This window comes from Vanessa cardui, chromosome 24, assembly GCF_905220365.1.
Source record: "Vanessa cardui chromosome 24, ilVanCard2.1, whole genome shotgun sequence".
In the NCBI taxonomy this organism is placed as follows: Eukaryota; Metazoa; Arthropoda; class Insecta; order Lepidoptera; family Nymphalidae; genus Vanessa; species Vanessa cardui.
Genome location: NC_061146.1, coordinates 1732732 through 1749687, shown reverse-complemented (window position 1 = coordinate 1749687; position 16956 = coordinate 1732732).

Here is a 16956-nt window from a genome sequence, read left to right as displayed (position 1 = left end):
ACCCCTGGTTCGAAATGCAGATTCTACCGAGAAGAACCACAGAAACTAAGTAGTAACTTTTTTTAAATACAAAATCATGTCAGTTCTATAAATTTACATATGTATACATATAATTCATCCTGCCTAGAAGTCAACAAGTATTAAATCCAAGCTTTTTAATCATCTATTTAATCGTGTATTAATTAATATGCTTTATGTACCAATGTATTTTTTATTAATTATTTGAATTTATGAAGCGAAAAATTTAAAAATATCTCCGGAACGTTATTAAATAAACAGATATATTACCTGTGTAGACTGACTGTGCACTGTTAGAAATTCAAACTCAAACTCAAATGACTTTATTCAATATAGAAGTATTACACTTTTTTATTGACGGTCAATTGAAACAGTACCATCGGTTCGGAAAAGAAAATACCCTGACCTGAGAAGAACCGGTGAAAGAAACTCAGCGGGTTTTTTTGTCTCATGTATTATATAAACAATTTAATATCAAATGAAATATTAACGATTCCTTAATCGCTAATATGCCACTAACTCTGGAAACCAAGACGTTGTATGTTCCTCATGCCTGTATTACTTATATACTCTTCCAAATGGAAATCAACAATACTAAGTAGTTACTGTATAGCGGTAGAATTATAATTTGGTGCTGACTTCCCAAAGTAAATAGCAAATTTGCTTGAAATCAGCTGTTATTTCTATCATCATATTTATGTTATGTTTATCTCCACTTGCGTGCTTATTTATAAGGTTTGAGCTGCTGCGAAGGTATCAGGTTTAATTGCGTGCAGTTTTACGATAAACGATAATCATAGAAGTAAATTGAAAACTATTATAGCAAACATATTTTTTATGAACTATTTATTTCGATCAGAAAATAGGCCATCTGATAATAAGTCGAAATACTATACTACTAGCAATCAGAAGTGGTTTTATTTAAAAAAATATGTGCGTGGTAAACTACATACAACTTTATTTTTTAACTCGTAAATTCATTACAATAATAAATGTAACGAATGTAATGTAAATGTTGAAAAAGAGTAACTGCTGAATTTCTTGCCGGTTCTTCTCGGTAGAATCTACTTTCCGAACCGATGGTAGCTTCACTTAATTGTTAAATGACGATTCAAAAGTGCTTGTAAAAGCCCACTTGAATAAAGTTTTTTTGATTGATTGATTGAATAATAACAATAGATGTTAAACTTATTCTGTCAAACACAAAGTCTCAAAATAGTAATGCCCTGAAGATGCACAGGCACCGCCCTAAATACTCACTCTTGCTTATATTCTTCCAATATTGCTTTACTCAAGTAGGTTGAAAAGTAAGGTACCAGTGGTCACCACCGCATACATTAGAGCCTTAACATCTAATTAATACGAAATTAAGTGATTAGGTATGTGTTTGTTACACTGGCTACTTTGAAGTATCAAATCGGAACACAAAAATACAAAGAATTGCATCTTGACGCTTGAATATATAATAAGTGGATCGTACCCAGACAGACTCGCAAAAAGCCCTACCACAAAGAAAAACTAACAGCAATACAAAGAGGCAAGAATAATGTAAGCATTTCGAAACATTTCCTCTAGATTATCATAATTATGCTAGTATTTTTAACTTGAAAAGATAGAGCCGCTTTATAATAGATTAGTGCAGTGAGGCTGGGATAATGAACCACGTACGAACAAAATTAGATAATTGTGAAGATAACCGGATTAGTATGCAGTTGCGTTACATCTGTATATCTATGAATATTAACATTTTGACAGTAGTGTGTCCATGTTTGGAGTTTGGAGATTTTTTTTTTAATTAAATTTATCCATCCAATTAAACATATGACATGCAGTGTGGCTTTGTGAAGTTTAAACTTAAGACTTTTACAACTCGAGGTGGCATATTAATGCCTTGCATTAGCAAGTTTATTAAATCAACTTTTATAATTGATATTATATTCTTTATAAAAGTATAAAAGTTTTTTTTTTTATTTTTGAATTAAGGTACAACATTTTGTTTCATTTTTCATTTATTTTTAAGTAGTAACAAAAACATACGAATGAATAGTAGAAATTTGTATACATATGATGTTATTAATTAAAAAAAATCCAAAAATAAATAATATTAAATATCCCGTATAATTTTCATGTATGGCAACACTGGTCGTATTAAACTGTTTCCATAATTTAATATTATTAAAATACATGTTTACGAAACGACTCGTCCAACCTCTTTCTTTTCAAAACTCTCTGATTTAACGTCATTGTAATAATGTAGATAATAAAACGTGTTGTTAAGCAACACTAGATCATATTTGATAAGGGAATAATGAATAAATTAAAATAAATATTAGAAGGTAGCTTATTAAATTTAATGATAATAACAGTGTTAATTCGGTATACATGTGTTTCATCGTGTTATTAATCATTTTTAATTATAAATACTTATTAACTACATAATATAAAACAAAGTCGCATTCTCTGTCCCTATATCGCTATGTAAGTTTAAATCTTCAAAACTACGCAACGGATTTTAATGCGGTTTCTTTTAATAGATAGAGTGTTTCAAGAGGAAGGTTATTGTATATAACAAATATACTTAACAAAGACTGATCATTTTAGAAGTATCTAATGTGATGTCGTAAATAAACAAATTCTGTAGTATATTGAGTATCAGTATTGCTCCTGTGCGAAGCCGGGGCGATCCGCTGGTTGATTGATAAAAGAGATTTAATAATGCAAGTAACTTAAAAATTTAAAGTTACTTAAAAGTTCTTAATAAAAAAAAGATACTTCCAATGCATTTTTAGACGTTCTGAGGTTAAAATACATTTGAATAATGGATTTATTAATTGTGTCTGTATTTGTATATGTCAATATATAAGACGGACAATCAATATAAACTATGATTTTATGTAACACTAGCTGAGCCTGCGACTTCAAGCGCTTTAGAATTTAACAATAAAAGGTATTCTTCAGTTCGCAGATTATACTATAAATTATGAATTCTGTTTTAGGAAACTTTGTAATATTAAGGCACCGGTTGTGACGGCAAATAAAAATAGCCTAAATAATTCCTGTTTACATCAGTTATGTCCCGGTGAAACTCCCGTCAAAATCGATCCAACCAATCGATACAACATAGACTGACGAAATTTGAAAAAATACATATGCATGTAATAAAAAGGATATTTTAATATTACAAACAGACTTTCAGACAGACAAACAATAAAAGCCGTGAATGTAGAACTTATTAGTCAGGTTTACTGTGATTATTTTTGTATAAAGTTCGCATGTAAGTAATCCAAGTGTCCGGATAGCTCATCGCGTTAAATTTATACGAGAGTGCCAAGAATCGGTCACAGGACTCGAAGGAATGTAAATCGAAAGAAAGTATACTTACCGTTCGTTCTAGATTTGTTTAAATACAAAATCGTGTAAAAACAAACCGTAAGATAAGATTACCGATTAACTGTTTTATCTGTAATCGTAATTATGGTACATATTTATTATAAGTACGGTTGCTTTTAAATATATTTAATTAAACATGAAAGCTTCTTGTAAGTAATTGTTATCGTATTTATATTGACAGTTGAAACAGATTGGGAAGTTTAAATTATGTAGTATATGGAGTTTTTATGCATATAAAGTAAAAGTAAAGTAAAGTAACAGCCTGTACATTTCCCACTGCTGAGATAAGGCCTCGTTTTCAATTGAGGAGAGGGTTTGGAACATATTCCACCATGCCGTTCAAATGCGGCTTGGTGGAATGCACATGTGGCAGAATATCGATTAGACACATGCAGGTTTCCTCACGACGTTTTGAGGATGAGTAACGAGGGTTGGTCCTGATTAAGGTCACGTAAGTTATTTTGATTTTACTGAATGATTTGTATTTTTATAAATTTTAGTCTTGAATTTAACAGACGTATCTATAATAATTATTAATTAGTCTGTTAATGTGGGATAAATGCATTAAATACATCACAAATATTATATATTTATATTTTTACACTATATTAAAAAACTACTTTAAACTTATATTATTCTATTTCACGAAAAGTATTCTAAAAACAGATACACTTTTTATATATAAATTAATAAAAGCATCCAACATTAAATGCAACGAAATCGATCTCCATGCTTTTTTATCACATATATGTTTTACTAGCTGTGCCCGCGAACTTGTACACTTTAACTAAACAAAAATATATATTATTTTAGCCTAACTTACTCCCTATTATATTAGTTATCTGCCAATGAAAGTCCCATCAAAATCGCTACAGACAGACAAAAATTGTAAAAAATGTCATTTTGGTATATGTACCGTACATACATATGTATTGAGTAAAAAGGGCTATTTTAATATTACAAACAGACACTCCAATTTTAGTATTTGTATAGATTGAGTCATGTATCGTGTTCTTCGATGTTTTTTTTTGACATTTGATTTAAGCTTCAACAAGACTTGATTTGAGAAAGGTGCAAATAACAAGCGCGGTTCGAGATTTATAAGGAGTGACTATACAGCATTCCTGAACAAAGTAAGAAGCTAATAGTAGTCTTAGTAAAAACTAGAGGCACTAGATACGCAGTGAGAGTGCATCCGTTGGAGAAATTTTGTAATAAAGTTCAATGTCGTAATAATGTCCTTATTTAGATAAAGACATGGCTCAGTGGTTAGACGACGAGACTTCTTAGCGATCGTTGTGGATTCGAAGCTAGCACAATCGAGTTGTTCGGATTTTGATGAACCTTTCGCTGGCGGTTTTTCCGAACCTTTCTTAAAGGCATCGCACTTGCAAACCTCCACAGTGTTGCTGATGTCCATGGGCGATAGTTTTCCATCAGATGAGCCTTCTTCTCGTTTGCTGCATATCACATATAATACAGGCAATCACCACTGAATTCTTGTTTGTTTAAATTGTGTTTATAATTCATCTCGAGCTCGACGGTGAAGGAAAACATCGTGAGGAAACCTGCATGTGTCTAATTCCAACGAAATTCTGCCACATGTTAATCCACCAACCCTCATTGGAGCAGCGTGGTGGAATATGCTCCAAACCTTCTCATTAAAGGGAGAGGAGGCCTTAGCCCAGCTGTGGGAAATAGACAGGTTGTTGATAAGTTAAAAGCTTAAAAGTTAGGTATGGGACGACAACAGCCTTTTCTTACATCATAGCGGTAACTAAACCATTGCGCTTTTGACCTTTTTGAAATACACATCATTTTATAATTAAACCAATATATTGTTACATTCACTCTACCGGTGGATTGATTATTAATTAAGAAAGTAAAGTTCACACATCAAATATAAGATCGTGTTTAGCCCTTCGCATTCAATATTATAACAGCAAACGTGTTTGCAATTTCTCTTAGCATAATTTAACACTCAAATAATAATGATCTATTGAACACAAAACACATAAAACAACATTTATATTCAAACAATTTTGAGTTTTAATCTATCTGAATTAGGTGTATATTGGCTTAATAGAACACGAGACATTGTAAAACGTTATGACTTTCTCAAAGTCAATAGGCGATGCAGTTGTGTATTACGATTATCTAAAGCTGTCTCGTATGAGGGCACTGTCATGTTTGACATACATACCATAATCCAGAAACTGAAAATACAGCATGATAAAAATATGACATTTTGGTAGCACGGAAGATTGTGCAGCCAAGTTCTAAGCCTAATAATATTAGTAAAAGATAATATTATTCATATTTATTTTTTTGATCATTTTACATTTTAGTTCTAAAGAGTTAAGGCATTAATTAACTTTCTTATTAGTGTCTATCAGTATCTTAATAGTACATAAAGATAGAGATCTTATTGGCTTTCACAAAACAACACGTGTATTAAGGTAGTTACTAATTAATCGCTAATAAATCTATGTTAAAATATAATTAGATAAATGCACCAAAATCTAATTAAAAAAAAGACCAAATCATTTTAAACAACAGCCTGTAAATTTCCCACTACTAGGCTACGGCCTCCCCTCCCTTGAGTAGAAGGCCTGGAACATATACCACCACGCTGTTCCAATGCGGGTTGGTGAAATACCCATGTGGCAGAATTTCTATGAAATTAGACACATGCAGGTTTCTTCACAATGTTCTCCTTCAAATGAATTATAAACACAAAATAAGCACACAAATATTCAGCGGTGCTTGCCTGGGTTTGTACCCGTTTTACCCACTGGGCCATTTACTCTAAACATTTTAAGTGAGATTGCATTAAAGATTCACTGATACTATAAACATGTAACGATAAGGAGAGATTTATTTGAAACCATGTTAATTTCAAAATTACGAGTTCATTTATCAAACTCAAATTAGGCCCGCTAAGTTACCGTAACGATAGCCTACAAAATGCAAGAACATTTTTTGCTTGAGAAAAGCGATTACAAGCGCACATCTGTAAAATTTAAAAGAGAAAGTTAACTCGGCGTTAGTTAGATTTCGGCGACGGCGGTTAGTCAAACAAACTGGGTGCATTTCTCACCGTAAATTAATTAAGAAAAATGAATGGCAAGGCGCCTAATTATAGCGATCTTCTGTCGTCCGTTGAAAAGACGGAGAGGGTACCGCTGAGTTTTTAGTAGTCTGGGTAGTATAACGATGTGCGAGGCCGCATAAGATAATCCTGGGTACCCTCGAATCTCATATAGGTACTCCCCACTTCACGTGACGGAAACGCTTAATGTGTTTTTCGAGCGAGAAAATCGTTGACGTTTAAACGAAATCGTTGAAGTTCAGCTGTGTACTTATTCTATAAACGCAGCGGTCTAGTTCAATATCATATATTAAACGATATAAATAATCAGAGTTAGTCCTAAACTATGCTTAAGATGAGCTGATAATCGAAGTTGGATCCGAATAAAATTGTCAACCTATGATTGCCGTTATAAGGCAAATGGGAGCAATGTTTTAGACTGTCGGGTTCACTTTCTTTTCAAGGCACGGGAATGTACCTATGAGTATATTCCCGTGCCGCGATACTCTAGACTGCTGGGATTTCTCGAAATCTTCATTCGAACCGGACTAACATTTAATACAAGCTGGACCCGGGATTTGTAATCAGGACCTTATAATCAGCAGTAATCCAGCTCTACCCACTACACAACCAAGCAATCAATCATATAATTTAGTTGATTTATACTAATTTATGAATTTGACCCTTCTGAGGTCATTGTATTTTACTGAACTTGGCGTAAAAAAGTCAATAAAATAATTAATTAAAAAAACGACGTTCCGTTAGCGCTTATTAGTCATTTAATTACAAATTTCAAAAGGTAAATAAACCTATACCGTAAGCTTGGCATTTTTTCTATATAATTTATGGTTGAGTCATAAAATGGAGCCTTAATTTGATGAGCTTAAATATTTTTTATTTCGTGTCAGCTGATAATGTTTATTAGAATGCATTTAATTGCCAATTGCGTTTATTTTGACTGGCGTAAGAATCTTCAATTCGGTTGTCAATAATTCGCGAGTGAGATAACAATTTAATTTTTGACAAATAGCACTGTTTGAATTTAGAACTGCAGCCAGCACAATAATTTGCTAAAAGGCAAAGTTCGTTTCTATTGAAGGCATACATTCATTAAAATACGATAATAATATTGTTTTTAAGGATTTTAATAAAAAAAACATTTCTTAATACTAACGTGTGCTTACCCTTAACCTCGAAAGCCTCATCCCAATTCACAAGCTCTCGATAATTCGATACACGTCATTGTTACCAAAAACATCTTTACTGTTACTTGCATTCTTTTAGTATTTTTCACAATACGCACGTATTCCACATTCGAATGCTAGAATTAAGTTTTGAACTGAGACATAATAATGTCTATAAATGAAATTACATATTTAAAATCGTAGATGTATTAATTCTATAGTCTAATTGACAGATATTTCATCATGTATTACTTTACAGTTATGAATTTGCCACTTAATTTCTTTGCCACTTAATATTTGTCGCAAAAAGGGTCTAAGTACAACTGGCTCAATATGTATTCTATGGTCAACGGTCGAATTTGTATTAGCATTTTTGGGTTAAAACCGAGAATGGGCCATTACAATAACAGTCACAGGAGACATAGTTTCTTGGTGGTAAAAGTGGTGGTTTCTAAACTTTATCTTGTCTTGTATTGTTGTGTTCCGGTTTGAAGTTGATATTTCTTACAGCGTCAATGTCTATGGGTGATGGTGACCACATACCATCTGGTGGCCCATATGCTCGTCAACCTATACCATAAAAAAACTTCCAATTTCCAGATTCCTGGATGCTGTTGGATATTTTGTCAGAAAATTATATAACTTGTTTTTGTTAAACACCTGTAGTTTAAATCAATTAGAGCTACGGAGCAAATGTTGAGTTATTGTTGTTTTCCTTTATTACTCTCTCGTGATATAACTAAGTCAGGAACTAAAACAACATTAATTTGTGCAAGCAATTCCATTGGTATCTTATCGGAAAATTCTAAAAAATTAAAGCTATTTTTTAAATTTACAATTAACAACTATTTGTTTTTAGCACATCTCATATTTGAACAAAAAATATTAAAAATCTTACAAATTCTGGGATTTACAAATTTGTTTATTACTGTTGACCCGAATCGAGACGCAGACCTTTCTCTTTGAAGAGATTTAAAAGAACATTAGCACCTACATTTTTCCAAGAGACTTTGACATACATTTTGGGAAAAGTTCAGAAATCATAATTCAAGCTCAATAAAATCTTGAATATTTTTCTTTGTGTTGGTCTTATGTTTTGGGTAGTATGACTTTACGCTCCTGAATACAAGCGAGCGAAATCCACAAAAATTAAGTCAAGATAGTGGCATTTTTCAATACTCTATGAGTAAAGTTAGCAAAGAGGGAGGATAAAATCGAACATATCTTCCTTGCGCAAGCATTTTTGCACTTATCTATTGATAATATGTTTTATTAATTGGAAACGTTAATTTGATTCCAGCCATATTATCAAATAACATAAAATTCGCAACCCGATCTCTTGCGTGGCTCGTCCATCGCATTTGACGGTGTCGATATTTTACTAAAAACAAAAACAAACCGTCTGAGAGCAAGTCGGACTAAAGGGTTCCAACCTTGAATTGAGGCTTTTTATTACTTTTATAAGTCATGATAATAAATACGTTAACAACTTCTGGGGTCCTAGTAGTCAGTAATAGGCCATAAGGCAACAATGTTGGACTTGATATAATGCTACAGGTATAATTCCAAACCTCAAATCGGGCGACGACAAGTGATTGGTTTTGCATATTGAAATATCTTCAGCAACAGTCCAGGGGAGAGGATAGATGGGTGCATCTGTTGCTGAAAGTAATAAAAAATAAAATAATTTCGAATTTGGAAGTGTTTAGCCTCGTGCCGCAGAAACCAAGTATAGATTGATCCTTAGTTGAAATCTTTGCGATCGTTTCGTATTTACCATCCCATCGGACTATGAGAGTACATCTGTATTAATCAAATCAAATGAAATTCAATTTTATTCATATTAACTTCACAATCAAGCGTTTTTGAATCGTCGATACTCAAATACTACCACCGTTTTGGAAAGCAGCCTCATTCAATCCCTATATTCCTCTTGGGTCCTATAATATAGGAGATATTATAGGACCCTACTCTATCCTTCAAGACGACATCATCATACACTTATCCTGTGACACGCAGACTGATCTATAGTTATCGTAGACTTGGTTATAGTCCCTTTGTACCTTAAGTGTTAAACATATATGTTAAATGCAAAACGTATACAATTTTAAAATCGAATTACTCATTAATTCCATTCTACGCGATGGATTTTGTGCTATTATCATGCAAATTAAATTGTGGATTCGCCTTTGGCGAGCGAAATTGTATAATATATGCAAATATTTGTCACGTCAGGTCACGTTATGTGATTATATAATTAAACAAGGTTTTCGGCATTTCGGTAAAACTAGTTTCAGATTGAGGTTAATGGCCTTCGTATCAATGATTTCATTTCTCACGACATATTTATAGTCTGTATGATTTATTAAATGTATTTCTTTACGAACTTATTGAAACCGCAGCTTTAATTCGAATTCAATTAGTGGCATAAATGCTTCTAGTTTGTTCAACTTTTTATTTCCAATATCATACCAAGGGTGAAAAATGTCTCAATCCGAGTAAAGTCAATCTTTCAAGAAGAATGGCGACTGGGCGGGTGCCTATCTACGCAGCAATTATTCTACTACTAAAACAGTAAAATATTGTATTACTCAGTTTGTTTGAATGGTAAGTAAACTAGTGATATTATAGGTACGACTTGTACTTATAATATCACTAGTTTACTTACCATCTTGTTTTTCCGCATTGACAGCTCATTGACGGCTTAAAACAAATCCAGTGTAAATTTATTTGAGTATGTTGTTACTTATAAAATAGAGCTAGAACATTAAAATAGATAAATAGAAGTATTATTTATATATTATTGCAATATTTAAAGATATATAATATAATTTATACGCTTATAAATAATCGTATAAGACGTGATAGTATATAATCAATTTAATTTTAGTGCAAGCCATAATTGCCTCTAATTAAAAGTGTAATTAGTATGGAAGTCAGTGCAATGAAATGTTTACGTTACATAGTTCCATGTTGGCAGTTATTTTGTTGATAAGTATTAACATAAAGCATTAGTATATACATTTATGCAGGCAGCATTCACACGCAATGAAGGGATATGACAAAATAAGAGAGCATCATGCCGTGACGGTCGAGATGGCCCAGTGGTTAGAACGCGTGCATCTTAACCGATGATTGCGTGTTCAAACCCAGGCAAGCACCGCTGATTCATGTGCTTAATTTGTCTTTATAATTCATCTCGTGCTCAGCGGTGAAGGAAAACATCGTGAGGAAACCTGCATGTGACAAATTTCATAAAAATTTTGCCACATGTGTATTCCACCAACCCGCATTGGAACAGCGTGGTGGAATACTTTCCACGCCTTATCCTCAAAGGGAGAGGAGGCTGTTGTTGTTGTATGTCGTGACGGAATACGAGTCGGGTTGACTTACTAGGCGGGATAAGTCACCGGTAAGTGTGAGTCGTACGCACTGAGGGTTCCGTACCAACAAAAAAAAAAAATCTGAAAACGACTGAAATTAGGTACGAAGTAAACTTGAGCACCAAGGAAGGCTATTTTTTGCCTAACCTTTGATAACCACTCCTAAAATACGAGCGAATCGTCGGGCGACAGCTAGTAAATAATATATGTTATATATGTATTCACTGGTACACATACAGAATAATTATATTCATAACATACTTTTTCGTACAAAATATTATCCCCTGACCAGTTTCATGATTTCATGTTACCTGGAACTCTTAAACAGACACAGTGGGTCAGACCACGTCGTCGTTTAAGGGTATATATATATTTTTAATTTAGAGCTATGGAACTCTAAAACTATTTTTTTTCCTCAAGCGATTTACTCAAGTAGAGAATCTTACTCGACCAATTACGTTCACAAATTAACAAGTATTTCCACTGAATAGAGAAAGTTTTAATTTACCCATTTACTTTTAATTAGAGCTTTTATCCGTAATCGTACAAACCAAAGTCATTTTATAATCAACTAAAATTGCAGTGAAGAAGAAATCGGCACACTTGAATCGTGTGAATCAAACTTATATCAATGTATCTCGGTCTCGTGGAACAGGTTCCGTATGAAAATTCAAAATAGTAGTTGGGGATCGAAGCCTGCGCCCGCTCATGTCCTCGCCCACGATGCTTGCTGGCCATTTATTAAGGATTCATAAATGGCCAGCAAGCATTCAAGACATTCGTTATTGAAATAAATTGTATTGCCTTTAATAATATGGCGGCTTGTAATGATATTTCGAATGGTTTAGCATATGGCTATAACCTATATATGCCTATATATAGGTCATTATATGGCGGTCTCTGCGTAACTTATAAGCATCAGTCTGGATATATTTAAAAGAGAAACATTCAGTAAATTCCACGAAATTACCAAACACCAAAATCGCAGATTTTTTTTAACTTATAGGAGAAACGTGGAAATATTTACCTGTTAGTCAGTGGTCATCACTGCCCATCGACAATAGCACTTCAAACATATTAACCAATCCTTACAAAGCCAATCCGTCTACTCAAAAAGCCTTAACTATTTGTAACCAACTTGTGGTAAATGTCCAGGAACTCGGGGCCCCGGTGTTGTGATCTAACCCCTCAACCACATAATTGAGTTGACTGCCTCGTTAATCTAGATTATAAATGATCATGATGAAACCACCAATGAAACCGCAAGGCATTGCTAGTAACAATAACTTGGCCAAATCGTTCATATGAAGTAGTCACCAACACACACATTGGCACTTCGAACAATATTATCCAATCGCCAATGCGCCACCAATCTTGGTATTTAATTATGTTATTTGCCTTGTTCTGTAGTTACACTGGTGTTCTTAATTTGGCTGTTGAATAAAACACACTAAATATAATTTAAAATTTGAGCAAAACACAATTTAGTGGGAATATTATTTTTTCTATAATCCGTTTTTTTTTATTTATTGCTGCAAAGCCATTAATGGATAACCACAATAGGTGTTGCAGATAAATGAAAGTTAATAAACCATTTTTATCGTTAACTATTTATATAGAAATATCAGTTAAATATTAATCGATGTGCAAGCAAGCAGATTGTGGTGTGATGGCCCAGTCGTTAGAACGCGTGCATCTTAACCGATGATTGCGAGTTCAAATCCAGGCAAGAACCACTGAATATTCATGTGCTTAATTTGTATTAATAATTCATCTCGTGCTCACAGGTGAAGGAAAACATCTTGAGGAAATCTGCATGTCTCAAATTTCATGGAAATTCTGCCACATGTGTATTCCACTAACCCGCATTGGAACAGTGTGGTGGAATATGTCCCAAACCTTAACCTTAACCTTATCAAAGGGAGAGGAGGCTTTATCCCAGCAGTGGGAAATTTATAGGCTGTTGTTATTGTTGATGATAAGCAACTACGGGCTATAAACAGTCATTCCGGCTCACAAATCCGGCATTACCATAAAAAAAAAAACGTTTGGGAATTTGGAACATTATTTATTATTATATAAAAACGAATATCTTCAGGAAAACGAATTTTTTATATGTTAGTTTAAGATACACAATTCTTAACTAGCTCAATACTAACTATTAACAATGGACTAAATTTCAAATTCAATTAGAGATTCAATAAAACGGTATCCATTCAAGAAATTACTTTCATTTTGATAAAAACCGTCCGCTTTAAATCTTATTCTATCTCCAAAGAGAACAGTTAAAGTAACATTCTAAAGTTATTTCCTATTCACACATAGTGAACACTATTTACCGTGACCGGCTTGAGCTTCGTACAGATAAGCTGATAAAATTAAAGAATTATCATATTGTAAGTTCAGTCGTAACGGGGACATTACATTAACAAATGGTCGGGTTATCGCCATTGAATTGGAACTTTATAATTGCTTAGATGTTTTCTGTTGAAGTTTGATGTGAGTATAAGAATCGTTATCGATACATACCTAATTAAAGCTTATTTCTATGGAATAGGGAAAAATGTACACTTACATTAGATTTTACATATTTCATTTGTTTTGCTAATAACTCAGCTAAATTAAAAAAAAACATAAAACCAAAAAATATGGTGTTTTCCGGTTTTTTGGAAACATTAAATAAATATATGAGACAACATCACATACATTACTCTGATCCCAACTTAAAGTAGCTAAAGCACTTGTGATATGGAAAATCAGAAGTAACGTAGGTACCACAAACACCCAGACCAAAGACAACATAGAAAACTAATGATAATCTACATCGACTCAGCTGGGAATTAAACCCAGTAACTCAGAGTAGCGTACCCATGAAAACCGGTGTAAACACCACCCGACCACGGAGGTCGTCGAATTACATTATTGACCTCTATCTACTATGCATATAAACCTATCTCTTGAATCGTTCTATTCTCTCTATTCTTCTCTATTCACTCTAAATATATGTATAGAAGCCGAGAAGCGGTCTTGTTTTATACTATGTAAGACTATATACATAACTATATGTATATTATCTTGGTATACTAAAACTAACAACAGTATAAGCAAATAAATAAAATACATGTCGATCGATAACATTTTCACAAATAAGTTTAGAAATGAACGTTGCCTTCAAACTGCAATTTTATGTATAGTAGTAGGTAATAGTTATTTATAAACGCAGATACATAAGAAGATATAACGTTATGGTTCTATTCAAAATTACATTTAATATATTTTAATAATCAAATCAAATCAAATCAAATCAAAATAAACTTTATTCTAGTAGACTTTTACAAGTACTTTTGAATCGTCATTTTACAATTAAGTGAAGTTACCACCGGTTCAGGTCAACAGGTATATCTCTGTGAAAGACTTAATATATAAGAATGAAAGGACATATCAAAATACAGATAACACATTGGGATGATGTAATTAAATGTGGAGGAATATCGCGGATAGCGAGAGAAGGCTAAAATGGAAGCACATAGAGGAAGCCTCTGTCCCACATTGGGCGTCCAAAGATATCTGAAGTTGGTTTTTCTTAATAATATTTAAAAAAAAATACTATTACTATTCATACGTCTTTAGAATTTCTGACCATTAAATATTGTCTCTTAATAAATTTAATTTTATCACATGATTTGTTGATTGTATAAAAAGAAAACTATATGCAAATTGGAAATTGGAAATTGGAATTAGGGATTGAAAATAAAGGTTTTTTTTTTAATTTTATTTGATCGAAGGATTCAAAATGGCATCCTCATTTTAGTTACTTCGAAACACCGCTTTATATAAAGTAAATTTGCATGCCACACAAGACGTTACTTTCACGTGCGTTTGTGAAATAGAAATCGCACGGCTGGGTCAACATTGTTTACAATTGTACTTGTGACCGGAAAATCCTCAATCGACTCCATTATTTCCACATTTGACATTGACTTTGACATTGACAGATCCTCAATGACAGGAGAAAGTTCATTGACATCGTTTCTCGACTGCCAGTCAATCGAAATCAAAATATCATTTACGCATGCAACTTTTAAATCGTCATGTAACAAAATTTGATGCAATGCTGCTATGGCAAATATCTACAGAACGGAAAGTGCGTAGTTATTTTTGCCACAACTTTAATTACAGGCTGAAATATAATTGAATACATGTATGTACAGATGTATGCCAAGAAATAAAGAAATACTAAGTCTATGCTTTTTATCATGAAAATATAATCTGGTATTGAGTAATATACCATATTTTTGAAGGTTTTATTGTATGAAATTTAAATTTTTAATTGGCTAACTTAATAAAAACCTCCTCAGGTTTTTATTAAGTTAGTAGTGGTCCCTAGGCGTAGGGCTTTGAGTAAGGGACTAGGGTAGTCCCTTACTCAAAGACCTACGCCTAGGGACCACTCAATCATTACAGAAGTTATCGCTAAACAGCAATAGTAGTAGTATTGTTGCAGTTTGATTTAGAATGGGGGTGTGAGCTTTACTAAGTTGCCAAGACTGAGGATGTTTGCCGATAAATAAGAAATTATTAATATTTCCTAAAGTGCCAATCTGTGGTGGTTTCCATGACGTGATTTCTTATAATCTGCCTATTTGCAAGTCTGCCTAACGATTATAAAAAAATACCGTGAAAATACGCCGTACAGTTATTAACTCTAGCAAGTAATATAATATTTATGACGTCTTTTAAACAAGAGCCACTAACCGTCACACTGTAAAATTTTTATAACATCTTTTATATTAATTATATTTTAGTTTTAAAACGTTTTGTACTACATCTCATATGACGTTTTAACGAACAGAGGTTATAACTTAAAAAGTGATTTTAAGTTGTTTTTGTTTCATTTATTTTTATGAGTACTTAACGACGAATCTTCAGCCAGGGTTGCCATCATTGTTTAAATAAAATAGTGACCCAATTATAAACATTTTTAAAATTAAAATCATCAAAACAACAAATTTTATTAAATAAAAAATTACTACGGTGTTTGCGGAGTGTCAAACTTCACAAAAATAGTAAATACAATATTTTTTTATGAGTGTATTTGATTTTTTTTTTCTACTTTAGATTTTAGTAAATTACCAAATAATACTAATAACTAAATCAATTTTATTTAGACGAATAAAATATTAATTTTATTCATCGCATAAACATATATATTTTTATGTTGTTATAAAAACAGCTAATTAGTTAAATAATTTATTTTAAATTAAGTCAAATTACTTTTTGATCGCTTACAACCCTGTACTTAACGCAACCCTGTGTACAGTGAAATGCTTAAATCATTAGCTTTTATGGTATAATGATTCTATGGAATCCATAAATTATCTCTGCTTATTATGGAATCCATAAAAGTAAATGGTGTACGTGTGTTCGTTGATTTAACATTGCGAATATATTTTTACTTAAAAGAAAAACATCGGTTTAAATGTTCTGAAATTATTACCTTACAAAATAAGATTATGGTCTCCTGGTAGATATGAAATTGGTATCGAATCCATTATTTCTGTCACTAACCTCATAACTATCGTTAGCTCTTTCTAAAGAATGTCATAAGAAAAGGATAGACATATCTTTGTATGATCGCTTCATGCATTCGCTTTCCTGAGCCAACATTGAGTAATTAATGTTTTATTTTTTTAATTATAAATTTACTTTATTACCAATAAAAAACAGCCTCAAATTTGTTCACAAACTTGCTCTAAAAATATCTAAAAGTCTAGATAAACGCTCAGAGCGTTTATCTAGACTTTATAGTTTAAAGTTTACTTAATTTAATGTCTAGACGAATCAGTTTCATTGTTGCTATATTGGTAATACTTTATACATAAAACAAAAT